The 18,925-nt window shown below is 35.9% G+C and overlaps 1 long non-coding RNA gene across 1 annotated transcript; it reads right to left on the reverse strand.

Annotated features, from left to right (window-relative positions):
- Nucleotides 1–241: 241 nt before the first annotated feature.
- On the reverse strand, nt 242–16,747 carry LOC140322159 (uncharacterized). The gene is made up of 4 exons (XR_011919156.1): nt 16,114–16,747; nt 14,798–14,838; nt 1,520–1,675; nt 242–921 (listed from the first exon to the last, which is right to left on the reverse strand). It is a non-coding gene; the product is annotated as an uncharacterized lncRNA (long non-coding RNA).
- Nucleotides 16,748–18,925: the final 2,178 nt, after the last annotated feature.

Here is an 18,925-nt window from a genome sequence, read left to right on the forward strand (position 1 = left end):
GATGTCTATTCTGAGAAAGGGGATGGGCTAGGTAAGGCAGCATCACTCTCTCTCACTCTCTCTCTGAATACTTATGGTCGCAGCAAAAACAAGTAATACCAAATTTTATTTTTTAGGTGAAAATAGGCTACAAAATTAAAAATGTATATTTTCTGTTATCACACACACACACTGCTCATTTAAGAAAAAGTCACACATGAATACAATACAAAAAAGAGAAAAGAAAAGGAGGAAATACAGAAAGTGATATCCTTTATTAGCTAAAACTAATTATTTTAAATTATTAAAGATGCAAGCTTTCATTTTGACTCAGATTCCTTCTTGAGACATTATACAATTGTATTAAAAATTGTGTAAAGCCTGAAAAAGGGATCTATACTCCAAACATTGTATAATAATCAATAGTTAACATGATACAAAACTCTGCTATTGCTATAAAGACAAAAATAATAGGATTAAAAAAGACAGCTAGTGATGAAAAATGCAGGATTATAAATAATAAAAAAAGCATGTTGGTTGGAAAATAACAAAATGCAAATTAAAAACTAAAGTAGCAAAAAACGAGAAAAGAAAATAATTCTAAGAACAGAACAAAGGACAGCATTAGAAAAAATTCACCAATGCACTGTGGTCAAGGAAAGAAAGAAACATTCTTATAAATGAGGAAGGAGGGAAGGAAGAGGACGTATGTTTGAAATGAATCACAACAATAAACATTTATTGTTGACTTCTTCATTAGGGTCATAGGGAGACAAGGTCTGCAAAGTAAAATCCAATAAAATTCCATCTGATGGTGATCTTGTGAGCTCTTTGCTAATTTAATTCCCTTTAACATACACAAGTGGAAGGTGAAGACCTTAGAAGCCTTAAGACATCCGCATTTTAATCTGACCCTTCAATCATCTGCACATTCTCATATTCCTAATAAAAAGAAAAAAAGATTGCCAGGGGTTATATCATTGGTTTTCATGTGTACATATGAAATGAAAGCTTTCAGGCAGGTTGTAAAATTGTTGAGAGTTTTGGAGGGTTTGCAGTGCCCGTGGCATACGTATTGATTTTGTTTTAAAATGTGATGTTTTACCACAAAAATGACTTATTGAAAACTATCATATTTACAATTGTAATTAAGATTGAATTGTTATTAGGATTGAATAAAACAAAAAAGAATGTCAAAAGAAAATACTAGCAAACAAAATTTAGTTTAATTAAATATAGAACTGATGGAAAAACTGATTTGTGTCTGGTGAGCTTTAGGCCAACTAGTAAAACAAATGAATCCTGACACATTTGTAACAAGGAATGTATAATGCTTTAATAGTCATCTATTCTAATGTGATTTTGTCTGTGCTTTGTCCATGGGGACACTTTAAAAGTACTCACCACCCTCACCCTGTAAAACAGGCTAAAAACAATCATTTGAACAGACATCATGTTATATTCTTAGATTACTTTCTAATGACCAGCCCATTATTTTAAATTAGGCTGACCTAGACTAAAATTTTTACTTTATTTTTACCTGTTTTGGGGAGGGGGTTTAAACCCTTTTTTTCTTTTTGACTCTTCTCGGTATACTCAAGTCACGCATCTCAGGAGGCTTCTGGCTGCTCCTTCTGGGCATGCTTGATCTTAACGCAGGACCCGATCCAGGGAACCCCAGGAGGAATCAACAGATCTGCGAAGGTAAAGGTAAACAACCTTTTTTCCCAGTTAATTGCCACCTTATTGTATAGAAATCGCATGTGTAGCTTGACTATTGGGAGGTTTTCTATTTCCATGTTTTGTTTACCTGTAATGAATAAGTATGCCATAAATGCTATCAATGTAAAAAAAAATTATGTTGTTTGAACATATATACGGTATGTACTTGTTTTCATATCCTCCAATTAAAAAATAAATATAAAGTGCTCACCAGCCCAATCTAAACCTTGAGATGCATATAGGGGGCACAGCTTACTGTTCAGGGCTTTTTCTTTAAATCAAGTCGTTGTAGTAATGCAGCTATCTGCCCTAAGATAGACATACACTATGCACTACTTCCAATCTATTATGCCTGTAATTCAACAAAAACATTCAACTGATCAAAAATCAATTAAATCTAATGTATTTACCGTCATACTTACCATTTTTTTAATTTTGGGGCAGAATAACAACAAAAAACTGACCAGACAGTGATTTTTTGTTTGTCAAAGTTTTTGGTATAAAAAACCATCGTATTAAAATCAAAACCAACCTTTGTTTCACAATTGCAATTTAATGGATTTAATGGGAAATACAATCTTAATACCGATTATTTTTTTTTTATGAAGCACTGAATCTGACATTCACTGAAAAAATCCCTGGTTGGAGAATCTTCCAGATCCATGTGTTTAAATGGCAGCAATTGATTTTCCGCCGAGAATGTTTTAGTGAATGTCAGATTTACTGCTTTATAAATAATATCTTTGTTTCACCTTTGTGTCGGCAATCTAGAAATCCTGGAACATATTTGATTGTTACCCCTCACATACAGATGCATCCATTTTAAAACACATTCCTAATGCATTGGTAAGATGGTCTGTATATGCTGTAGATGCATTTTATGGTAAAGTAACCTGAGCACACTTGTGATGTTAGCAATGCTGCAATGTGCTGGAATGCATTATGGTATTTGTTGCCTGGAAAACCTTGTTAAAAGTTAATTAGAAAAAAGGTTCCTGCTATAGACACATGTATGTATGTTTGCTGTAAAAGAAGAAAAATAGCTGGTGACATCAGAAAATAACTACTGAGGAAGATAAGAATCCCTGGTACATTATCAGAAAATTATAATACCTTTAAATTTAAATGTAAAAAAGTGCTTGACATATATGTATGTATATATATATATATATATATATATATATATATAGATACCTGATGTTGATGAAAGAATAACACATGGCTTGTTTGGTTAGTGTTGTTAACAACGTTACTATGCACAAGCATATTTGAGATTATTTCTAATTAAACCAAAACTGGATTCCAAATAATAGACCAGTTTTGGATTCAAACTTTATGTCCTAATGTTTCATAATAGACTTTCCATAGTCCAGGCATATACTTTATTGACTAATAAAAGATAAATGGTTATCATCTTTTTTTTGGTTACCTTAGAAACATACAAGATGTTTTAGCCTTGTCCACCCCCACCTTGACAGCAAGTAATTCATTAGAACAATATTCTCTACCAATTAACCTATTAAAATAGTATTAGCTTTACTTTTGCTTGTTGTTCAAAAGAACAAAAATATTTCATAGGAGCAGACAAATCTATGTGCAATAATCTTTCTTAATTCTCCTGCAGTTGCCATCATTTGTCCGCCATTTGTCTCCACATTTTGGAAATGACTGATCAAGAGAATTGACCCTTAGAGGCTTCTTGGAACAATGCTACTCTCACCTATATTTCCTAATAAATTATTTATGATCCAGATGTGGTGTACATGGCAGCACATGCACTAGTGACAAATGGGCTTTAAAATTAATTACAAAGGGGCAAATGAGCAGGTGATGGGCCTTAATGATTAAAGCTCTCCAAGACTGGAGAAAATAGACTATCATGGGTAGTCTTGAGGAACTTTAATAAATCAGCCCCGATGTGTGTCCAATGTGTACCAAAACAATTTTCCAACCTTGTATAAAAGTGCACCACACTTCTGATCGTTTACATGTAAGCTTTGGCTTGTTTAAGCAAGCTTTTATAAAAATTTTAGGTAGGGTTTAAGCAGCTTTGGTGAAGTCATTCAATCTGGCGATGTCAAATACAGTTGTTAACTGGAATGCTGGGTTTGACTTCACCTTTGTTCCTCAAGGACTAAGAGCAGGCTTTAGTAGGCTTTCAACAAGTCCTAAGTAGTGTTGAAGATTGACTGCAATATATCAGAGCCCCTTGCCGGCACCACCCCCGCTCCTTACAACCCTCAACCCAATAATGACACCTGTTTGGCAAATGGCATCTCAGCTATTTATTACAATTTCTTAATAAACATTCTCACATATTGTCATTACATTAACCTTATAGCATTAAAAATTACAAGTTTCAATATTCCAACATAACCGACCACATTAGGTTGCAGGTCTTCGAAGGCATTAACTTCACCAGCATCAAACAGGGATCTGCGCAACTCCACCTCCTCGAGAACTATATCAATAAAACATTCTATCCCTAAACAAATTACCACCCACTTGCTGACCAATTACACCATTAGGAAACCCTATACAATAAATGACCCTATACAATAAATGACTCTCCAAACCGCTCCATCTTTATCTCCAGGCACTGCCCTCAAGGACCTCAAACTGTTGAGGGTTGGAATCTTTTTCCCTGCTGTCCAGCCTCTGACTTCACCCCTTCACCCCCATACCTATATAACTTTTTCTCCACCCACTATTTACTTTTTCCACCTACCTCTCCCCACACCTCACCTTTAACCCTATCCTGCCCTGCACAACCTTCCCACTCATGGTCACGCCTAGCTCCCTTTCTCGGGCTCCTGGCCTTTCTTTCTGAAAGCTCTTTTAAAAAGAACTCGTAGAAGAGTAGAAGTAACTTTGTTCTGAGTTTCTTGAAATGTATTCTCGCTCTATATTGAAGCCAGAGACAGCTAGACCATAAATCTTTAAGGATGCAAAACCCACTTAAAGCAGGTCAAATTCATTTCAAATGACATGGCGAATGTCAAACCGGTGCCATGAACACAAGCACAAATTGTGTCAACATAGGTCCTATCTCAAATGTTTTAGCCAGATGGGTCATAATGACAGCCATGCAGCCAGTGTTTTCAGAAGAAAAGGTCAGCAATGGTCATCTCCATGTTTGTCCCATGACAGGTGCACAAAAGAAAACAACAGAAAATTCCATTGTAGGACTACCATTGTAGATAGCAACTGTTGTGTGCTTTGTAGACTGACATTTTATATTATTTTAATGCATTTTACATTTACATTACATCTGTGCACTTGTGGGTTTTCTGTGTCTCATAAAAACAAACACCGGATCTTGTAAACAAGAATATGAATGGATTTACACATACAAAATAATAAAAGTCAACAAGCAAACCAGTGGTATTTTGGCTCTGCTATTTTAATGGGAAAGATAATTAACTTACAGTTTGTAAAGGAACAAGTATTAATATATAAGCGTAATAATAAAAGGTCATTTCTTTCAAGGCAACTTCCTAATTAAACTCACAAAGCTGTGTTTTATAGGCAAACATTTAGGTGACTCGAGTGGCTTTCAGAAATGTAGTTGGTAATTTAAAGTATTTAAAGAACCATTAACCTAAAATGTATCCGAATTATTAGAAAATAACTATTTGAATTCACAAAGGTTTAGCAAAGATAAATGTATTTGAAATTATTTTTCAAAGAGAAAATTAATTTATAAATGATCTAACATCTAGGGCAGCCTTTCTCAACCTTTTTACCCCTTGAAATAATGTCTAGGTACTGGAGAACGCCTACTAAAACCAATTGTTTGCAAGGTTAATGGGAAAAAAAAAGGCTGTAAAAAAAAAAAAAAGTCTTCCCCACAATGGTGGTTACAACACCCCCTTTATAGACACATACAAACATCATAAGAGTCATGTAGCTGGCTCTACTAAGTGGTGTTGGCCCCAGGACTATGCAGCCATCATCATATGGGACGTCAGCCATCCGCAATTTGAGGAACCCCAAGAAACTTCTGGAGTCGTTCTAGAGTTCCACAGAACCCTGGGTCAGACTGGCTGATCTTTAGGATGAGAAGTTGAAATCCTCATACACACTGACAGCTGACAACAGGCACATTCATGACACTTCCAAATGCTCCCTAACATTAGGGGTCAGGGGTCAAATGAATTAGATGGCTCAGTACATGCACCAAGTAAAGTTTGTAGTTTCCTATGCAGTTGGTAAATTACACATTGCATGACACTGGCTCAGCTCCTTGTGGATAGGAATGCCATTTACCATATAACTGTGATTTTTGAATCTCTTTGGACACATTGAAAGTGAATCTCATAAAAATGTAATCTTGCTGTGCTAGTGTTTTAGTGAATTAGGTCTATAATCTGTTATTTTCTTTTTAAATAAAATGTTTCTTAGCAGAATAAAAAAAGGGCAAAGGGAATAGTAGAATGTGGTATTTAAAAGCTTAGCTCTGTACAATTAAATAATTAGAAAAGTATAGTACTATGTTTGGCTCTGAAGATATCACCAAACAGATGTATAAATATGTTTTAATAAGTATGTTTAATGTCTACATTGATGCCCACAAATGTACATGGAAGTTTAATTTAAAGAAATTGTGGATGTACTGAGAAGCAGAGAATGATAAGAGCAATTTGAAGAAAGGAATAATGTGGTTTTTAGACTAGCTGATAAGGGAAGAGATTGTTGTTTTTAATAAAGATTATAATCAGAGATGCTTAAATGATATACAGATGTTAGATTAATATCCTCGGAAACATCTTTCATCTGTTCATTTGCAGTGACATTAGAATGAATGAGCTCTGTACTCATTCAGTGCCATTCAGTTCTATGGGTAGGAGTATGGGTAGGACAGGAGGTAGGCACCACACCACACTCTCATCTATAGTAATATACAGTAATTGTCCCTTCTTGGTTGTTTGCTGATCTGCCAGTACAGATAAATAAATGATTTTGGGGGATCGCTGTACATATGCCGGATTTTAACTGAAGATGATGATGGTGATACTTAGGCTGTACACACTGGCTGATTTTTACTTCCAACCCAATAAAATGATCAGACCTGAAGTAAATGGACATGTGTTGGTAAATAATATTAGTAAGTACACATTGTATTTCTACGAACAATCAATCAAATCTGTTTGGAGTTTCAATCACTTTCTCTAAAGGATAAAGAGAAGAAGGGAACATAACATATGCACACTGTTTTGGGATTTCAGACTGATTACCAATCAAAAAATTGATCATATTGGTTGCTCAAATGCAAAATCGGCAGCGAATCTGCTAATGTGTGTGAGGCATAATGCTAAAATACAGAGAGGTCCAACTAATACATAAAAAAAAGGGTTGTATAAATTAATAGAAAAAATGGGGTGCTGAGTGAAGAATAGGCAAAATATTTTCTACCCCTATTATCAATAAATTTTATTTATATAGCACCTTCAGTATCATTAATAAGTAACAATGGACTGGGCACAGTAAGATGGGTATTTAAAAAATTCCAAGCACTAAATTTTGATTAACACACATTTATAGTTAGGAAGGAGGCAGAATTATGTTCAAAAGCCTGGAGTAACAATGAATAGTAAATAAGCTTCCACTTTAGTCATTGGAAAAAGGAGAGTAATTATAAGTGGATAGTACCAATTTGTTATGCTAACAAAGTTTTATTTAATGTTCTTTTTTATATTTGAAAAGGGACACAAATTAATTTTTTGGCATTTCTTACAGGTTTGAATAAAACAATAGAAATAAAGAATTCAAATACAAATATGATAGATATATGATCATCATATATCATGATATATGATGATAGAAGCCATATTGAATTTTTTGATGTCAAAATGTTATAATTTTTTATACTAACATATTTAACAATTTAATATCCATATTATTAGCAGTCATCAGTGTTCATGGTTACAAAACATATGTGAGCATTAAAATAAACTGCAGAAAGGGAAACGATTTTAACAATCACACAATTTAAAGTTAAAGCTAAAACCATTATAGATAAAAGGTATAGCAGAGTTAAATATTATAACTGGAGGAGACTGATAGGTCAGAAGTAGTAAGGAAAAGCGAAAAGGTTAAGGCTGATAATAATAATAAGATATTAGATATGGTCTTTATCACTGACTCTAAGATAGAGTTTAGGGGGTGAAGAGAAGCTTTTATGAATACTGGCCTCTTTTAAAACAAGGATAAGCCCTGTCTGACCTTTCATATATAATCCTACAATTATATATAGCAAACCAAAGACTTTAAAAGATAAAGTAGTATGGAACATTATAGATCCCGTGAATTATAGGGAGGGTACTATTTTTAATGGCAAAGGATTTTTATAGATGATAGGCTTTTAGATGTAGGCTTGCAAAACTTCAAAAGAAAACAAAACTGTTAAATATTTTATGACTCCACAAGTATGATGAATATGAAGATGACAGGAGGGAATTACACTATTAAAGGTTTCATATCATGCAGCTCTATTTGTGTTGTATACCTATTACAATGCATAGGTGGGCTACAATATGTTGAACGAACCAAAAGACAGCTGAAAACAAGAATTGCTGAACATTTATAATCTCAGCAGAGGATACAAAAAGCAGTTTATAATTACATTTATTACATTCTATAATAGACCCTTCCCTGTAAATATTTTGTGGAATGACATCAGAGGAGAGAAGACAATAGAGGGTCTGTAATGCAGTTGAAGAGATATTCAAACAATCTAAATATATGAAATAAAAACATGCACACCCACAGCACTAAATATAGACTTCGATTTGAACTGTTTTATCAGCAATGTTTATGTTCTGTGTACGACTGAGAATAAGATGTTTAGTAAAACATGTATATTTATGGTAATAAAATCACTCTATTTTGACGAACCCTAGGAAACATTTGAGCTTTATCTTTTTTGAAACTTTGGATGTACAATCAGAAACATCAGATGTAATTGAAGCTAGCAGCCATGCCAGTTCCAGGGATTTGGTAGGATCCGTATTCTCCTGGGATAGCTTGGCTTGAAACTTCCAAAAATGGTATCAAGCTATGTTATTACAGAACATCTAAATAAAAGGAAAAGTCAAACAAAAAAGGAGCAGAAAAGTAGAGAGGAAACCTCATGGAAGTACTATGCACAGTGTGTGAAGACACACAAGGAGGTAATGTGACCATTCTGTCTGATGAAATGTTCATCAGATCCCTTCCTTCTGAAGGAGTTTTGCAAACTTATGATTTATTGTATTTGATCCAGTGTGTGTGATAGTAACAGGTTTTTAGGCAGCTATATTTTATCCAAACATTTTTCAGTACACAAAAAATTAAAAGGTTGGTATAGGTGATATTTGGAATATTGTTACATTAGAAGAATGTCATAGTGATGAACAGATGATCACTTTTGAATTCAAAGAGATTTAAGCCTTATTGTGCCTGGAGCTACTCTGCAGTAAATCTAAAACTGAACATAATGCTGTTTATTTTAATAGAGTAAAAATGGAGGATAGGGTTTTCTATCCTGTTTATTTCAGAAGTGGTGTAGATGCTTTCAAAGACGTAATAGAGAAAATGCTTTTGAATATGCAATAAATGAGAATGACTCTGGTGAAATTCAATGCTACAGTTGAGAGATTGACTGAATTTACTGATCAGGAATGCCTATAAGAGGAGATGTTGGACAATTAGGTGAGACCTCCAAGGTTTGTAAAAATATGGCACTTTTCAGGGGTTCTTAGTAGAAATACATCAATTTTTTTTATCTACAATCCCCTAGTCAGCCATCTACATGAGCTTAGAGATATTCTAGGGGTTGTCTGACTGTTACAGGAATCAGTTCCTTATTAGAGTGGCAGGAAAGATGGATGTTTTTTTTCAACCCCTGGTGCTCTGCTTTCTGAGATATATCAAGGATAATAAAATAGTCTTAGGTGAACTTTCTGAGCTTACTTGGCGAAAGGATCTCCACTGGGTTTCTTTTGCGTGTGAGGCCCTCTATTCTTGGACACCGCATTACTTCACTTTAATACCTATGGCATCATCCTAATTCTTTTACCATGGGTCAGCAAACTCAGGCCTTCAGGTTAGATACGATCTAGCCGGTAGTTTGCTCCGGCCTAACGACCCCTGGTCGATCCAGGCTAATGCCGGCTGGCAACCCGCGGTGGAGCCAGAACAAACTACCGGAGCAAGAGCCTCATGAGCTCTGTGTGATGGCTTCGTGGGGTGGCTCCCTTCCCTATTTACCACGGCCAGCGTTAACACTTCCGCTAGGGTAAATAGGGAAAATTCCCTCTCCTCCATATGCATTGACGAGGAGAGGGATTTCCCTTCAGGGGGCGTTCCTCACGGGGGCAGGGCCATTAGGGCGGGACTCGAGAGAGAGAGAGAGTCCGGCCTAGTGTGCTCCTGCCTATCCCTGAAATCGCCTAGCAGCCAAAAAAGTTTGCTGACCTCTGCTATATACCATGAGGAGTATTGACCAGTACTTTTTTTGTAATTTTTTTCATGTTTGAGAGGTTTTACTACCTATTGACTTTCAGAGCTTCTACAGTGGCAAAGTTTTGCCCTCAATTGCTATCATCTATAGGGGCGTTAGGAGGATCTCCAAATGTTTGCGGTGGATACTTCTTCGGTAATGCTAATATTTGATATGGGTTCTATATTGGCAATCTGTTACTGAAATGGGAATGTTCCAAGGATTATGTGAAAGTTTTTGTTAAATATGAAAACTAGGTAATTATGACATTTACAGGTATTGAAACTCTGCCTGTCAATATTTTTTTTTTACTCTCATCAGTAACATAAAGATGTAATCATTTTACATACACATACAGTAAACCAGATAAGGAAAACTGAATTCAAGCACTACAAATGCAACCCTCTACATATAAATTAGGGCTATTTATGTGGGCATTGTCAAAGCTTGATATCATTGTTCCTCAGATGACTTATCTGAGTTAGAAACAAAGAATATTTATTCCCATCAAAGAAACAGGGAATGTTTGGAGAATCCTAATAGCAGTGTGAAGCAATGAACCATGAGGAAGAGAAGGATCAATCTCCTTACTGAAAAAACTTACAGCTAGTAAATGAGGAACCAGGAGTGTACATGTATGGTTCCTGGTCATGTGCCATTGTTTTTGCCCATGTAAATCCCCTATCTGTCTCTGCAGTTTTTGACATACAGGGAAGTCCCCAGTAATATTCAGGAGACTAATTTTGCCACCCCAAGAAAGCAGTAAATAAATCATCCTTTATCTCTAAATATATGTTATGTCTACTGATAATATATCTTACTGTATATTAAAAAGAAAGTTTTGCCTCTAAATTATAATGTATTTTAAAGAGTTGTCACACCTACATATATAATTATAAAAATTCAGTTTATTAGATCATTAGTATATGTTGGTAGAGAAGAATAAAACCAGAGGGATTGCACCAATGGTCATAATTGTGCTATGGAGGATGAACTTGTAGACAATTGGTGTCTGACATGGCTATGACAGTAAAGACAAATGGGGCAGCTTCTCTGTTCCAATTGCAATCCCTGTCAATGTCATTTGAAATATTGGGGGGGTCAAAGTTGCTACCCTGACCCCATTCTTTTTTTTTTTTAACCTGCTTCCCCACGTCTGCTAGTAAAGACCATTTTATAGATGGAATCTGGTTTAATTAAAAACTGTGCTATAAGCCACTTGGAATTCTACAATCATTTTAAAAGTTTTAAACCTGTAGCCTATGGGTTTTTGTGATTGCAGGTTCTTCCTGTGGCCTCACTGGTTAGTTGTTTTATAAGTTAAAGCATTTTATATATGCAAATAATGACATCAGCTATGAGCTCAAAAATCTTTTACATCCATGCAGAATTGATGTGATCAGGATACATTGGTTGTGTTCAGATAGAGGATTTCTTCACATTCATTTATTATATATAGACCTTTTCTGCTTTTGTTCATGGACGTATTGTAGTGTTTGTTGAGCTCTTTAAAGTTCTGAACAGTTACAATTTGACTGACCTAGTGCATCCAGAAAAAGCAATACAGGAGTCTAATATAAAATATTAAAATTGAGGTTTAGTAAAATAATTCTTTTGCTGGTTGCAGAATGGGTGCCTCTGTATTCAGGCCTCCTAGTGATTGTTACTGCAAACATTTTTATTCTGAAGCACTTCACCTGCCTCTTCATGAGCAATCGCTGCATTCATGCAGTTTTCAATGAATCACGCTGTTTTAATGGCGTACCACAATCCTTTCCATTAGTTGTGTCGGCTTCCTAGTCTGCACATTTCACACATTGCTGTAAAAATGAGACAAATTCACACTGCAGTTTTAGTTATTGCCGAATAAGCTGGCGGAAGTTCATCAGCAGCTTTGATCTTGGTCATTCCAGAAGGTGAATAAAGCACTAGGGAAGCTTTAATAACAAGAAATAAAGTAGAAAAAGATGACAAGCTGCCAGTAATTTTGTAACTCTTTAGTAAAATGTCTTCATCACTGTGTACACGAGAGGAAAGAAATCTTTTTGGATATTCTACAATCTATTTGCCAAATGTTTCAACATTACTATTGTTATTCTGCAAATGCTGTACTGTAGGCATTATAAATGATGTCACTTTCTATGCATACGCTATGTGATTTGTAGAGACAAGCAAGTAACATAAAAATCTGCTTTGTTTATAAAAGAAGAACATACTTTGGGATGTAGTTTAGTGCAAATCATTGACCAACCTATCACATATTTTAGGGCAAAGTGACAGAGCTTCTTTAAACTGCACCCTCTCATCCATTTGTCCATCTTTCCAACTCTTCACCATTGCTCTATTAGAAATGATGTGAAATACCTCCATACTTCTAGATACGGGGGCCTATGTACTTTCCTCCCTTTATGTATTCTTTGCACATAACAGACATTTTCCAGGCCCTAACAATGTGACATAAGAGATAGGGTAAGGGATAGACCTAACCTGGAAAAATATTATGAAGTTATTGGTAGGACATGGGAAAAGCAAGGAGGGTGATTAGGGGTGTATTTATGTATATGTTTGGATATGTAAATGGAATTTAAAAGGAAACTATAATAGCTTTGATATTATTCTGTGCTGAAATGGAAGCCAGTGTAGGGATTTCAGTGAGAGGTGGCAAATAAGTATAGTGAGAACAAGTGCATAGTTGAAAGTGCCCTCAAGACAGAATGCCTGTTGGGTGATGAAAATGACTGCGATGTTTACAGTAAAAGAGGTAAGTTTGTGGTAGGTTTAGGGTCGGAGAGTGATTGGTTTAATTTTATATAACTTATGTTTCAGATACCTGATAGCTATCCATGAAAAGATTTGGAGTGATCAGATAAATGAAAAGTGCATCAAGAGAAGACATTGTAACCAATATCATAATACCAATATCAATACCATAACTCCAAGTTCCAGAGTAAAAGAGGGTGATGAAAATGTCAACAGCAGAGGTTGATTTAGCTCCCAGAGGTCATTGGCCCTATTGTAGGAGCTGTTTCAGATGAGTAAGGGGCGAAAGTCAGACTGAAGAGTCCCAAGTAGTGTGTTGGTGTTAAGACATTTTGTTAGTCTTCTTGAAACATGGAGATCAAATGAGAAGAAGGATAATAGCTGGAGTGAGCTGGTGTGTTGAGGGAGAATTTCTTTAAGATTAGAAAAAATACATGTTTAAAACATGCACAAAAAATGTACAAGGGAACAACAGTGGAGACCGAAAGGTTGGTTAGCACAAAGGCCAATGTAGAAAAGTAGCCGGAGTATGTCAGAAGGTATTGGCTTGAATAGAAAGATGGACAAGGGGAAATATGAGAAAAAATAATGGGAATGTGATCTAAAGTAAAAATGATGAAGGGGGAGAATAGAGAGTTACAGGTGGATGGGGCATTTAGTGTGCAGACAGCCAGTATTACATCCGTTTGTGATTTTTTTAATTTAAAGTAGGTGGCTATTTTTGGGTGGAGAAGGTGCATGATTGGAGTAAAGAACAGTACCTTCTCATGGAGGCAGTTTAGCCTTAAAGTTACCTCGCCATCTGCATTTAGCTTCAGAAGCAGATTTTTGCATATACTTTGTGAGATCATTGTGCCATGGCTGGGACATGGAGGGGTGGAAAAGTGGCAGGCACAACCTTATGTAGAACCAACGACAAAGTGTTGTTGTATAGAGAGGCAGGAGCTGTACGATTAAAGTGGAAGTTAAAGCGCTAATTTCAAATTTGCCAGCAGTCATGGTTTTTATTGCAGAAGGGACAGGCAGGCTTTCTCTTCTGCAATAAAACATACTGACCTGCTTGTTTGCAAACTTCCTTTCTCAATACACGTCTATGCAATAACACACATAGACAAGCACAGGTGGCACAAATAGGTTGCATATTCATAAGATGGCTGCTCTATCTTTGTGATTGACAGTCGGATGTTTCCAGCCTGTTTATTCATGTTTAGCATATCAGGTGGTCAATGATTCTGCTTTCACTAAGCATGCTATCTGGCCAGAAGCCTGAGGAAATGATTAGCAAGGGAAAATATGGTAGGGGATATGTATTTTCAGATAATGTATTTACAGGTATAAATATAGAGAGACTTGCTTAAAAAAGAAGGAGCTGTGTTTCTGTGCAACCCTAGGGTTGCTGCATTTTGTTGAATAAATAATGACACGGTGTAATATGTCATGTACTGTTGTTTTTCTAAGGTTGTATTTACCTAATTTTACCTATTCTGCTTAGACTAGATGACTTTTTATGCCCCAATACATAAAACTTTACAATTGAAAAAGGGTGTACTTTCTTTTTCACATGGCTGTAAATGAGCAGCCCTCTGATGGTTTTTAATATTGTAGTTCCCTTTCCACCTTCTTGAATATTTAGGTTTTTAATGCCTATTTCAGGCTGCTATCTGCTATATTTTATTCCAAGCAGTATTAGGGTTCTTAACACTAATTAACTGTAGAATTGCAATCCAATGTTAAGCATTATACATCACTGATATAAAAGTTTCAATTATTAGATGACAACTGTCAACTAGTCAAACTTGCATGACCATGATCAGCTTTAAAGTACAGGTGTATATAAATAAGCATAGTAATTACCTCTTGGTAGAGTCAGGGCATCAGCTTCATCATTTCAGAGCCTAGAACAGAAGGAGCAGTGAGCATTACAGTAGTGACATCACCAAATCTGACTTCAAATCTCCTGAGACCAGCAGTCAGGCATCAGTTGGATAATATCACTCTGCAGGTTTACAGCAAAGAGGTGGTAGGAAGAAAATGCAAATATTTTCTTCATGACTTCAGATCCATTTCAATCAAGCAAATCAGAATATGGCAGCAATCTAGTGCAAATTGTGCATCTCATTTTCCAAAAAAAATTTAAACCATATGTGTTTTTGTGACCCTCACAACTTTAGTGCTTGAAAATAGAGACAGGCAAAAATGCCTTGTATATCAATATTACAAATGAGAGATGATTGTTATTAATAACGATCTTTTACAGTGGCAAATCAATACGTTTTGTACACACTGTGCTCATTCAGTTCTATGAAGGGGGGCATTACCCCACTGAGCTCTCCTATGCACTGTGGTCGTAATTATTCGGTCGTTCATTGATCTGCCAGGAAGGATCAATGAACAATGTTGGGGGACCACTATACACATGTCAGGTTCTTGTCTGAGACTGTTCATCTCAGGCGAGAACAATTTGGCATGTGTATGCAGCCTTAGACCTCAAATTTATTGAAATCTAATGTTATTGTAAACTGTATAAACACACCATTTACCGGGTTGTTTACAATGGATGACCATGTTGATGATAATTCATCAATGACTCATTGATTACCTGAAATAGTAGACAGATTATACAAATGTACATCCACATGGCCAGCCCTGTACCTACATTACACCAGCCAGGAACTCTGTCCCCACACTGTTTAGGGAAGTCAGAGGCCTTTATGTCCAGAAGTGGTGTTGGGTGATTCCCACTGCCTTCCTTTTTAAGTATCCAGGTTTCATTACCTGGAATGGTTCAGTTTTATTATCACTGGGGAACCCACACAATGTTGCCACACGTTGCCCTGACATCATCAGCAATTTTGGTGATAATACTGTGTTCAGAAATTTTACAATTTTACTGCAATATTGTACTTTATCATTTGATTTTTGGTGTATCAGTTGTTTTTTCTGTTCAAAACTAAAAAAACTCACTAACCTTCTTTCCCACACTCATCTCAACCTGGACACATATGTGGGAAATATTCAGAGACATAGTATATATTAGTTTGGGACTACACGTTAACAATTTTAGAAGAACGAAGTCCTTTAGTACAACAAACCTGACTGATTATTTTGCACAGCAATGGATTAATTTTACCAGGGTCTATAAAGTGGGAACCAAAACAAATCATACTCACTAACTAGCCCACAATTCCTCTGGTGCTGTCTTCATTTGGTTCCCTTGTCATCTTGAGGAAGCATCAGGCATTGCCATCTACCTCGTCTTCTTTCTTTTAAGTGCTGGCAACAATCTCAACCATATGCCGGGTGGTATTTCCATCACTGGAGTCAGTTAATACAAAACTGTTAAAGCCCAAAGCAACATTCTTCTGCCAGGATTACCACTTTATAAATAAAATGTTTCTGTTTTACTAACTTGGCTTACAAAATTGGAGCAATTGGTAAACAAGCCTGAAAGTTATCATTGTATTTAAACTAATACAGGTAGTTCCTGGGTTACATACGAGATAAGGACTGTAGGTTTGTTCTTAGGTTGAATTTGTATGTAAGTTGGAACAGGTACATTATTTTTATAAATCCAATTAGGACAGATGTTTGTCTCAACATATTATTAGGCAGCATGGTGTCAGTTACTGGATACATTTTCTCACTGTAAGTTAATCACAAAGCAAAAAAAAAAAAAACTTTATGGAGCCTAGACATTCATTAACTTCTGGAGCAAGATGCAAAAAGAAACAACTTCAGAGTTTGTCTTAGTCATTAAAGAGTTACAAGAGCTTGCAGAAGAGCTCATCCACAACCTTAGCTGTGTTTAGCAAAAGATTTATTCTGCAAGTAATGATAACTGCCCCCTCAAGCTTCTGTCCTGCACACGAGCAAGCAGGGAAGCCCCGTTCGTATCTAGGGGTCGTCCGTATGTCGGATGTCCTTAACTCAGGGAATACCTGTAATGAGAAAAATGATTAGCTGAAAATTATACAAGGAAAATCCATCTTTTTGCCTCTACTGCTTACAGGCTTACTGTGCCAAATAGCAGATTCTGCCTTGATTATGTTAGGTACCTAACAGGGTACTTCCACAGTCTTTGAGATCTTCTTCTATTGCCTCATCAACATTGATTACCACAGGCCAATTGCCTCGGGATAAACTGTTAGCTTCAGGATAACTCAACTTGTATTACTTGATTACTGCCCAGGTTTTTCTCTGGCTTAGGCTAGGTACACACGTGCAAAAATTGTCATTAGAAAAAGAATGACTAACGACAGATCAACGATGATATGATTGTTCCAATATAATCCACCAACAATGTACACACACTCGGTACGATCATTTGTACGATGCAGGAAGTGACATGTACCGGAGAAAGTATAGCGAAGAACCAGCCACGATCAGTGAACGACCATACACACAATAGATTGCGAACGATCGTAGCCCAATACGATCCGCCGAGACGGTCATTTATTTCCAGCGACATTTCATGTTCATTGGCGTCGTTGTGCATTTATCTGTTAACGATTGTCGAGCGATCGTTAACAGATCTTTGTTTCCAAGGACAATTATTGTTCGTGTGTTCTTAGCCTTAGTCATTATCTGTTCTGTCACTCAGTTTTTTTACTTTACCTTTTCATTTGGAATTATTTCTCAAACTGGTATTATTTTATTGTCGCTTTCAAATAATTTTGGCATCTTGCTCCAAATGCCTCCAACAAAATTCTCTCTTTTGAATACTGGCGCTACCTAAAGCACTAGACTTGGTGCTGGATTGAATATAGCCCTGATGGTTCCAGGTACCTGCTTGAGTATCGCGGGTAAATTAGCTATTAGTAAAAAAAAAAAAACAACACAAGGGACCCTAGCCCAAAAAACAATAAGTAAAATTTTGTTCATGTCACACCTAAATAAATCCAGTGTCTCATTGGTGCCTACCTGACATAAACAACTATATTTTAAAACATGTCTACTGAGTTTCTGCTTCCTCTTCATTAATGACATTGCTGAAATCATCATGATACACAATACAAATATAGGGCAAGGAAGTATAACTTTACTTTCTTAGAAATATTTGGTCAGACTTCACCTTGAGTATGGGATACAGGTTTGGGCATCAGTCCATCAAAAAGACATTATGGAATTGGAGAGAGACCAAAGATGGGTAAAAAAATAAGAAAGGGAATTAAAGATTTTAGTTATGAGGAAAAGCTAGCCAAAGTTGGTTTAATCACATTAGAAAAGGAGAGCTTATGAGAGAATATGAAAGCTATAAATATAACCAAGGTCAATGCAGAGAAAGGAGATGGCCGTGTACATAGAGGGCATAGATAATACAGTAACAGACTAACAAAAAGGGGAATGCATTGTTTTGTCTATTGTATTGATGGAAAGACATGCTGTATTATATTGGAACAACAGACAGAGGTACATTTAATGTTTTATGTATTCTGATAAATATGCATCTTTCAAATTCATGCCTATCCTATGGTATGAACATACTGTACCTTAAGCAAAACTAATAACCTACCTTCTAAACAGAGAACAAGAGAAAAGGTTAGCCCATGTCATTATTTCCAGAGCAAATCCAATAATAAAACATTTTATTACAGTTAGCAAACCATGCAAAGAACTCCTTTGTGTCCTTGTTACTAACTTTACAACTAGAACCTGAATCAAGTTTTAATGTTTTAGTATAATGTGCTAACTAGAGGATTTATCATGGAAGGCTTTCCTATATGTAAATGAGAAATTTTAGCTAGGTCACACAAATATATTGCTTTTCTAAAGCACAGAATTAAAATACACCAACACAATTGGGAAAGTTCACAATTGCACTGAAAACATAAAGTGGAAAATTATCATCTGTTTTAGGACCAAATTCAGTTCACATGTCTTTTTATCTTTCCAGCATACATTCTAAATGTTCAATTGATTTTTTACTTTTTGCTCACTAAACTATTACAGTAGCGTTATTAATAGATGTTTTTGAATGGTTAA

This window comes from Pyxicephalus adspersus, chromosome 2 (genome assembly GCF_032062135.1).
Source record: "Pyxicephalus adspersus chromosome 2, UCB_Pads_2.0, whole genome shotgun sequence".
NCBI classification, from domain to species: Eukaryota; Metazoa; Chordata; class Amphibia; order Anura; family Pyxicephalidae; genus Pyxicephalus; species Pyxicephalus adspersus.